The sequence below is a fragment of the Rutidosis leptorrhynchoides genome, chromosome 4, assembly GCF_046630445.1.
Source record: "Rutidosis leptorrhynchoides isolate AG116_Rl617_1_P2 chromosome 4, CSIRO_AGI_Rlap_v1, whole genome shotgun sequence".
In the NCBI taxonomy this organism is placed as follows: Eukaryota; Viridiplantae; Streptophyta; class Magnoliopsida; order Asterales; family Asteraceae; genus Rutidosis; species Rutidosis leptorrhynchoides.
The window spans coordinates 420270479-420280106 of NC_092336.1; positions in this window are offsets into that span (position 1 = coordinate 420270479).

Genomic DNA, 9628 nt, shown 5'->3' on the forward strand with positions numbered 1-9628 from the left:
CCATGGTGTTGCTTTCACAATTTAAGAAATGAAAATTGCTTCTAGTAAGAATTCAATTAAAATTGTGCAAGAAGTCTTGCTCGCTAACCGTAGAAATTACAATTCGAGTCATCCTAATCAATGTACTTTACACTTTTGTCACGTTTGTGTTAGTTAAAGTGCCTGAATTCAATTTGTATTAACGGGTAACCGAAGAGGTTTTTCTAAATACATATATATCTATACATCTATACATTATTATAAATCACGTGTCATTAATCTTACGTGTCATTTTTTCAATCAATCTGAACTAAATTTGCACACGTGTCAATACAGATTCGGAGAGAGGGGGATGTTTGTGGAAGCTTTGCATCCCCCAACTCTTCATATAAGCGAATTATAGTGTTAAAAATTGTATATTAGTTGTCAATATTCCCAAATAATAAACACAAACATCCCTAAAATATGATTAACATATGTCATAGTTACGATGTATACATGAAAATTTTATGTTAGATATTTAATCTTTGTGAAATACATCCTCTATCCGTGAGTCCTGACTTCGCCTCTGTGTCAATATCTCAATTAAACTAAATTAAATAATCTTACATGTCATTATCTCAATTAAATCGAATTAAATAATAAAAACTTTCCAAAATAACTCACTAATATTTTATTTAATTACGTTTGAAATCAGAATAATAATCCAAATATAATTAGATCTCTAATTCAAATCAATTTCGTTATTGTTTCTTACTTTGGAAGTTATCTATTTGTTTTAAAATTCACGCTCAACTAATTGAAAAATACTTGATTTATTAAGTTTCCATAATTAGAGGCATAAACAATACTCCGTAAATAATTGAAATTTATATTTTAGTATCTTCTTATAATTTTATAATTTGATGCCCAACTTTCCATTAAATTTATTCATTATTCGGCATAAAATCAATATTCATAAACAAGATCAGTAATTAACTAACGTTGAGATATTATCTAACTATTCTGTTTAATAACTATTTTAATAAAAATATCATCTAACGATTATCATGTTCCTAATCATAGAGGATTATCATGTAACGATTCTATTTTATTACCATTTTCATGTTCCTAATTATAGTCCACGTTTGATCCATAACATCTATAATTGTCGTAATGCTAACAATTTTTAAAACTATTTTTTTCGATTTCTGTCCAACGAACGGGCTCATAAAACTTCCATGTTCCTAATTATAATTTACATTTGATCGATAACATCTGTAATTGTCGTCAATACTAACGATTTTAAAAATTAATATTTACAATTTATGTTCAACGAACGGGCTCATAAAACATTCATGTTCCTAATTATAGTCTACATTTGATCGATTGTAATTGTCGTTAATACTAACGATTTTAAAAGTTAATATTTACAACTTCTGTCCAACGGACGGGCTCATAAAACTAGTGTGTGTGTATATACATATATATATATATATATATATATATATATATATATATATATATATATATATATATATATATATATATATATATATATATATATATAGTAAAAGGATTTAGAGGGACTAAGAGTGGGGGAGAACTCATAGAACCCACAGAATGAGTCAATCTGCACTTTATAAAGGTGAGATCGAACATAATAGATCATAGATTATAATTAGATTAGCAAATTTGAAGTTTGCTTTGTGTATTTATAAAGGTTATACAATATACTAAACTTAAAGTTTGCTTTGTGTTCACTTTTCGGGTGAATGGTAATTTTGTATCTGTTTTTTTATTTATTTTTATCATGAGCTTTTTTAATGATTCACTTTTTTTGGTTTTGTTCTTCTTTGTTTTTTTTTTATTCTTTCGACCCACGCTTTCCGTTTTTTATTTAAATTAGACAAAATTGTCAAAATGGTCTATGTGTTTGCCCATTTTTGCCCTTTTCATCCTTGTTTTTTAAAAAACTGTAATTTTCATCTTTAATAGCGTAAATGTGTCCAATTTAGTCCCCGCGTTAAGGGATGGTTAGATTGCCCGTTAGTGTAGACTCGAGCATATCATGTGATTATAAACCGCTATCTAATATATACGCAGTATAATGAAGGGAGCCCTAATTCAGTTTGTCTTTCGTTCTATACACATACAAAAATTCCCCAAATCAACCTTCGATTCTAATTCAGAATTACTGTGTATTGTGTTTGTGGTAGTATGTCGATTGTTATCACGTGATATGCACGAGCCTACACTATTTGGGACATATTTACGATATTAAGGATGAAAGTTGCAGTTTTTAAAAAAACAGAGATGAAAATGGCAAAAATGAACAAACATTGGGACCATTTTGACAATTTTGTCTTTAAATTATGTTTTCCTTCTTGTCTTTTGTCCTCAACTTTTAGTTTTTTCACCTTTTACTAAACTGTTAAATTAAATTAAAAACAAAATTGCTATTTTCGTTCCTGTGTTTATTAGCGTTTGCCCAAATCGTCCATCTGTTCACATTTATGCAAAATGCATCCTTAATTGCCAAAATTATTCCTATTTTCGTCCCTCTTATTACGTCAGTTAAACAACACCGTTAGTGTTTACCACATGCTAGTCACGTGACAGTAAATCCCAAATTAAATACCAATTAAACGATTCAAAACCCTAATTCATCTTCTTCTTCGTTCGCCAAAAATTCCAAAATTGAATACACATTCCAATGGTTGTGTATTGTGTGTGTGTGTGTGATAGTTTTTCTGCTATTCGCAAATCTTCGACATCAAAGAATCCAGGTCGTAGATTCTATTGCTGTGCTCGAAAGGTTTGTTCGTTAATTTTAATGTTAATTCCACCAACAGAGACACGATTAATTGACATGTAAACTAAAAATGATACAAAGGAAAGAATTGCGACTTCATTGGATGGGTGGATCCTCCTATTGAAGATGTTGTGACAACCCGGAAATTTCCGACCAAATTTAAACTTTACCTTTATATTATTCCGACACGATAAGCAAAGTTGTTAAGTTGAATCTCAAGAATTTTAAACTGTGTTCATACATTCATTTAACCTCGACCAAATTCCGACGATTCACGAACCATTATATAAATGGATATGAATATATATATGTATATGTATATATTTTATAACTTGAAAATGTTAACAAGGTATTAAACGTATAATACTTTACATGAACGCATTTGCCTCTATATATGTTTAATATATTTATCGGCGGATTTAAAAGATAATATCAAATAATTGAATTATCAGATTTATTGTGATATGATTACGTGTCTCTGTTGTAAGGTCCACTATGATTTAAGAAATCTGTTCTTTTTAACGATATTCGGAATTATTGGTAAAGTGATTTACAAGTAAGAACAAAAGTGTCAATTAACGGGAACTAGACAAGGGTTAGTGTAGTTCCTGTTCAATGTTCTATTTATATGCGTCAACTATTTAATTTTAATATTATTTAAGATGAAAGTAATGTTATGGGATATAGATAACTTAAAAAATAAATATCGACGTTTTACCTTAAAATGATTTCGTACGTTCATTTAATCTTTGAACTTTATCTCATGCTTCATCAATATTTAGTAATTTAAAAACTTGAAACCTATTATATATAAATTTTACTTTTCAAATACGATATAACGATTTTCATTATTTTAACCTTTTAACAAAATGATTCTTAAATATATATTAGTTTTGGAAAACAAAAGCTATCATATTTATTTGGTTTAGTACTAAAACGTTTTCAATCTGGAGAAAACTTTATTATCAAAATGTTTTATGAGATACCTTGTTAATGAATTTTGAAGAACTTAATTAGAGCTTTATATTATAAATTTCAAATATATATTGTGTTTCAAAAATGTAAGCATAATATGACATAATATTTTCTATCATTTAAACGATTATAAATGAGTCTTGAAATATAATTACTTTTGAAAAACTAAATATTATATTATTAAATAAATATTTCAAACTTATATTTTGAGATAAATATATATATATATATATATATATATATATATATATATATATATATATATATATATTTACAATATAACGAGATATAATAATAACGTAGTCATAAAACGTTTTAATTTAAAATAATATTATTATATAACGAGACATCGATTTATAAAAGCTAATGACCACAACCCTCAAATATATAAGTTACATTTCTTATAATATGATTCATCGTTGAGTAAGTTTAATTATTGATGTGCAAAACGTGGTATATGAATTATTGTATGAAATAGTATGGAAAGTTACCGATTAAAGATTGTTACACACTAACGGGCAGTGTACCCGATCGTGTAGTAGTATAAATAATGGTTTAGTTCCGTGTATCGTTCCAAGGACAGTTGTATTAGTCAAACTAGAATTAGAAACTATATTATGATTAACTAAGTAAATGAAACTTAAAGGTACAAGATATTATGTTTTTGTGGCTATTTAACGATTTAGCCAAATCAGAGAAGATTAAAAGTAAAAACAATATTTTTGGTCTTTTAAGTTTATATAATAAAAACAAGTGCAAAGAAAGCAAATAAGATAGTTTGATTTAGATCAAAGAGACGAAATGTTCATCTAGATATTTTACCCTCGGTATTGGATGTAAGTTATATTGTTAAGACCCGATTGAATGAATATGTGTGTAAGTTACCTAATAGATTTACCAAGAGTTCTCTTTAGTAAACACGCAAACTCGATTACAAGATCAAGGGTTCCCTTTTCTCTATAGTTCTCGTGTTTGTAACCTAATAAATATGATATATATGCTAATCACCCAAATCGACTTGCCAAGAGTTCTCTTTAGCAAGTACTCAAACTAGAATTACTAAGTGGAGGGTTCCCTATCACCTAGACCTTTTCGTTTGTGACTAGTTGATTAGCTAGATCAAAGACTTGAATACCAATTGTCTTTTGCGTTCGCTCTACACAATTCATCCCTATATCGTCTAATCGTTTTGATCTAATTTACCCTCTTGGTCCGGTTTAGTAAACAATCAATCTAAGAAAAGTTGATTGTAAATCAATATGATACATCAACAAGAGTTCTCTTTATCAACAACATATTAATTAACTAGATACAAATGATTTAACATCAATAAGCATGGTTCTTTAATTCAAGCTTTAATCTATCACACATAATACATTCAATCAATAAGTTTACATTCAATACTTTGGTTATTAATCTAGACAAACATTATAGAGTTTAACCAACAATCATGATAACAAGCAAAATAACAATCAAATGATAAGTAGAATTCATTGTTAAGAACAAGAAATCAACCTAATTGAGAATGAATCTTGAATGGGGAAGGCGTTGAATCTTGATTCTTGGATGTTTATGAAATGACCAGTTCATATACATTATAAACGATTCACAATAGTTGATTACATTGCGAGGTATTTGACCTCTATATGATACATTTTACAAACATTGCATTCGTTTTTAAAAGACAAAATTTCTTTACATCGAAAATTGACAGGCATGCATACCATTTCATAATATCCACTATCCAACTATAAATTGATTTAATAATAATCTTTGATGAACTCAATGACTCGAATGCAACGTTCTTCGAAATATGTTATGAAAGACTCCAAGTAATATCTTTAAAATGAGCAAATGCACAGCGGAAGATTTCTTTAACACCTGAGAATAAACATGCTTTAAAGTGTCAACCAAAAGGTTGGTGAGTTCATTAGTTTATCATAATCATTTATTTCCATCATTTTAATAGACCACAAGAATTTCATTTCCAGTTCTCATAAATATACGTCCCATGCATAGAGACAAAAATAATCATTCATATGGTGAACACCTGGTAACCGACATTAACTAGATACATATAAGAATATCCCCTATCATTCCGGGATCCTCCTTCGGACATGATATAAATTTCGAAGTACTAAAGCATCCGGTACTTTGGATGGGGTTTGTTAGGCCCAATAGATCTATCTTTAGGATTCGCGTCAATTAGGGTGTCTGTTCCCTAATTCTTAGATTACCAGACTTTAATAAAACGGGGCATATTCGATTTCGATAATTCAACCATAGAATGTAGTTTCAATTACTTGTGTCTATTTCGTCAAACATTTATAAAAGCGCATGTATTCTCAGTCCCAAAAATATAAAGGGTAAAAAGGCAAATGAAACTCACCATACTGTATTTCGTAGTAAAAATACATATAACGTCATTGAACAAGTGCAAGGTTGGCCTCGAATTCACGAACCTAAATTAATTATATATAATTATATGTTGGTCAATATTTGTCTAATAATTAGGTCAGGTCATAGTGTACCACAATCCTAATGCTCGAGACTAATATGCAAAAGTCAACAAAAGTCAATTTGACTCAAAATGATTTCCAAAATTTATACATGATTATAATATATTTTAAATATCGTCGTTTTATATTTTTAAATATTTTTAAAAGATTTATTAGAGTAAATAATATAATTCATTTATTAATAAATAAAATTTTATATTAAAATTTATATAATAAAATATACTTTTATATATATTAAGTAATAAAATTTATAGGGTTCATTTAATATCATAAAGATAATATGATAGGTATTATTAAAGTAATTTATTACACGTAGTAAAATATGTTTGTATTACATATTTATTTGATAAAATAATATCTATAATGTTAGTAAATAAAAGTTGTATTATTTTGTAATAATAATTATTATTATAAAAATATCAATATTTATAATTACTAAGATGATATTATGATAAAACGATAATTCTAATTATGATAACTTTAATATTTAAGATAATTTTTAATATTATCTTTAAAATAATAATTCTATTTAAAATGATAATAAAAATGATATTTTATAGTAACAATGACATTTCTATTAAAATGATAATTTTTGTTAAAATGATATTTTTTGTTAAAATGATAGTTTTGATATTAACGATACTTTTAATAATAATAGTAATGATAAAAATAATAAGAACGATAATTTTATCTAAATCAATATCTTATAATATTTTAATTTCATCATGATACTCTTACTCATTATTTCCTAATCGTTTCGTTTAATAGCTTTTAATCGTCTTTTATATCGTGTTCATAATAATGATAATAATAGTAATCAAAATAATTAGGTGTTACAAATATTTGTTTTAATTACACTAATATTAATAATGATAGTTACTATAACATTTTTAACGATAATACTAATAATTATCTTAATGATAATATAGTAATAATAATAATAACAATGACAATATCCATTTTTAAATAATGATATATATATTAATAATGATAATAATAATAATAATACTAATAATAATAATAATAATAATAATTGGATAATAATAATAATAATACTAATTATAACTTTAACGATAATAACGATAGTAATAAAAAAAATAACAATTTTTAATGATAAATCCCTTTTATTGATAAAGATAATAATAATGATAATAATAAGATAAAACTAGAACGACGATAAAAATGACGATAATAATAATCATTTATAATAAAAATATAGAATATTTAATTGATTATAACTTCTAATTCGTTCATCGAAACCATTCGATATCTAAAGGAAAAGTCCTTAATTTTTCGCTAGCTTTCCAAGGACATGCATATCTTATACCTTATCTCAACCGCAAGTGTAACTAATTCAATATTCAACCTAACCTGTCTAAGGGCAATATCAAAAGTACAAGCATGCATAATCCTAAATACTCGAGCACTAGTCAGGGATACACTATTAGTATGTAAAAGTTAAATTATGAGTACTCACGTATCAATATTGAGATTCAATATTGCAGGAAAGGTACGTAGACGCAACGGAAATGATAAACACTATATTGACCTCATGAGCATACCCATGAACCATACTCAATCACCTCCATAGCTATAACCCATAATTTCCTTAATCCTATCCTACTCGAAAAACAATTTCGAAATCACTCGGACAGCACTCCGTCGTAATATTTTATGTATACTAATAATATCTTGAAATAATACGGAGTAAATATATATATGTAAATCGATTGAGAGAGTTTAGAGAAAAATATTTTCAAGTTTCTATGAAATAATGAAACCTATTGAATTCTATTTATAATAGATTTTTGAATTATTAAAGTGAATTATTAAAGTATGAATTATTAAAGTGAATTATTAAAGTATGAATTATTAAAGTGAATTATTAAAGTATGAATTATTAAAGTGAATTATTAAAGTATGAATTATTAAAGTGAATTATTAAAGTATGAATTATTAAAGTGAATTATTAAAGTTAAAGTAAACTAAAAATAAAGTAAAGGTAAAGTTTAAGTATAGTAAAAGTATAAAACTATGTACGTATAATACGCGTATAAATATATATAATATTAATTTAAATCGTTATATATATTTAATAAAATAAAATATAAATATCGTTATCTTTATCATACTAGTTAAGTAATGAGTTGTCAAAAGTGGTTCTAGATATTTATAAAAGTTATATATGTTTTAATAATAAAGTTCTTTTTAAACTGAAAACGTTTTTGTACGTTTGAAACTAAATAGATCAATCGAGTCTTTATGAGATTTAATCTTCCACTATCCTTTATCTAGTTCTCAATGATTGACAATTTGTTCTTATTTATAAATCACTTTACCATTTTCCGAATATTGTTAAAACGGAAAGATTTCTCAAATCAACGTGGGCCTTTCAACAGAGACTTGTAATCATAATACAATATATCTGATAATTCAATCATTTGATCTTATCTTCTAATTCCATTGATAAATATTTTGAAACATATACAATCATATAAAGTATTTAATCTAATATTTTGTTTACGTTTTAAGTTATAATATATATACACATATACATATATAATCATATTCGTTTAATGGTTCGTGAATCGTTGGAACATGGTCGAGGTTGAATGAATGTATGAACATAGTTTAAAATTCTTGCAATTTAACTTAACAAATATTGCTTATCGTGTCGGAAACATATAAAGATTAAAGTTTAAATTTGGTTGGAAATTTCCGGGTTGTCACAGTACCTACCCGTTAAAGAAATTTCGTCCCGAAATTTGAGTGGAAAGGTCGTGAATGATAATAAGTATGTTTTCATGATGCATACAGGCTGAAAATTAGAGTTTTATATCAGCGAATAATTTGGATAAATAACCCATTTATATGAAGAGTACGAATGAAGCTAACATAGAAGAGTGAAATGAGTAAGTGTAGATTCATCTTATCATTTGACGTAGATATGATTGATTTCCAGATTTCAAGGGATTTGAAGAAAATCTTTGTAATAAGATTTGATTCTCCGGTAACAAAGGGAATTAGGATCCGCTTTAAATGCGATCATCCATTTTAATTGTTCTGTCGGAGATTTTCTTATAAATTCACCTCCTTCGTTTTCTTACAACTCATACCTTCTGTTGATGCATTTTATGCAAGTCCCTAGACATCTACCCACATCCATTGCAGGTACAACAGTTTACAGGCCAACATGATCGTTCGTTATTATCCTATCCGTGTTTGTATGTGGTTACAGGAACTGCAGGAACGAGATTTGGATGTTTGACTATGTTAGACTTAGTCAGACGTCCGAGTGAAGCCTCACTCGTACGGATGACAGGCTCATACGCACGGTTGATGCTGAGCTAAGTCACAATTA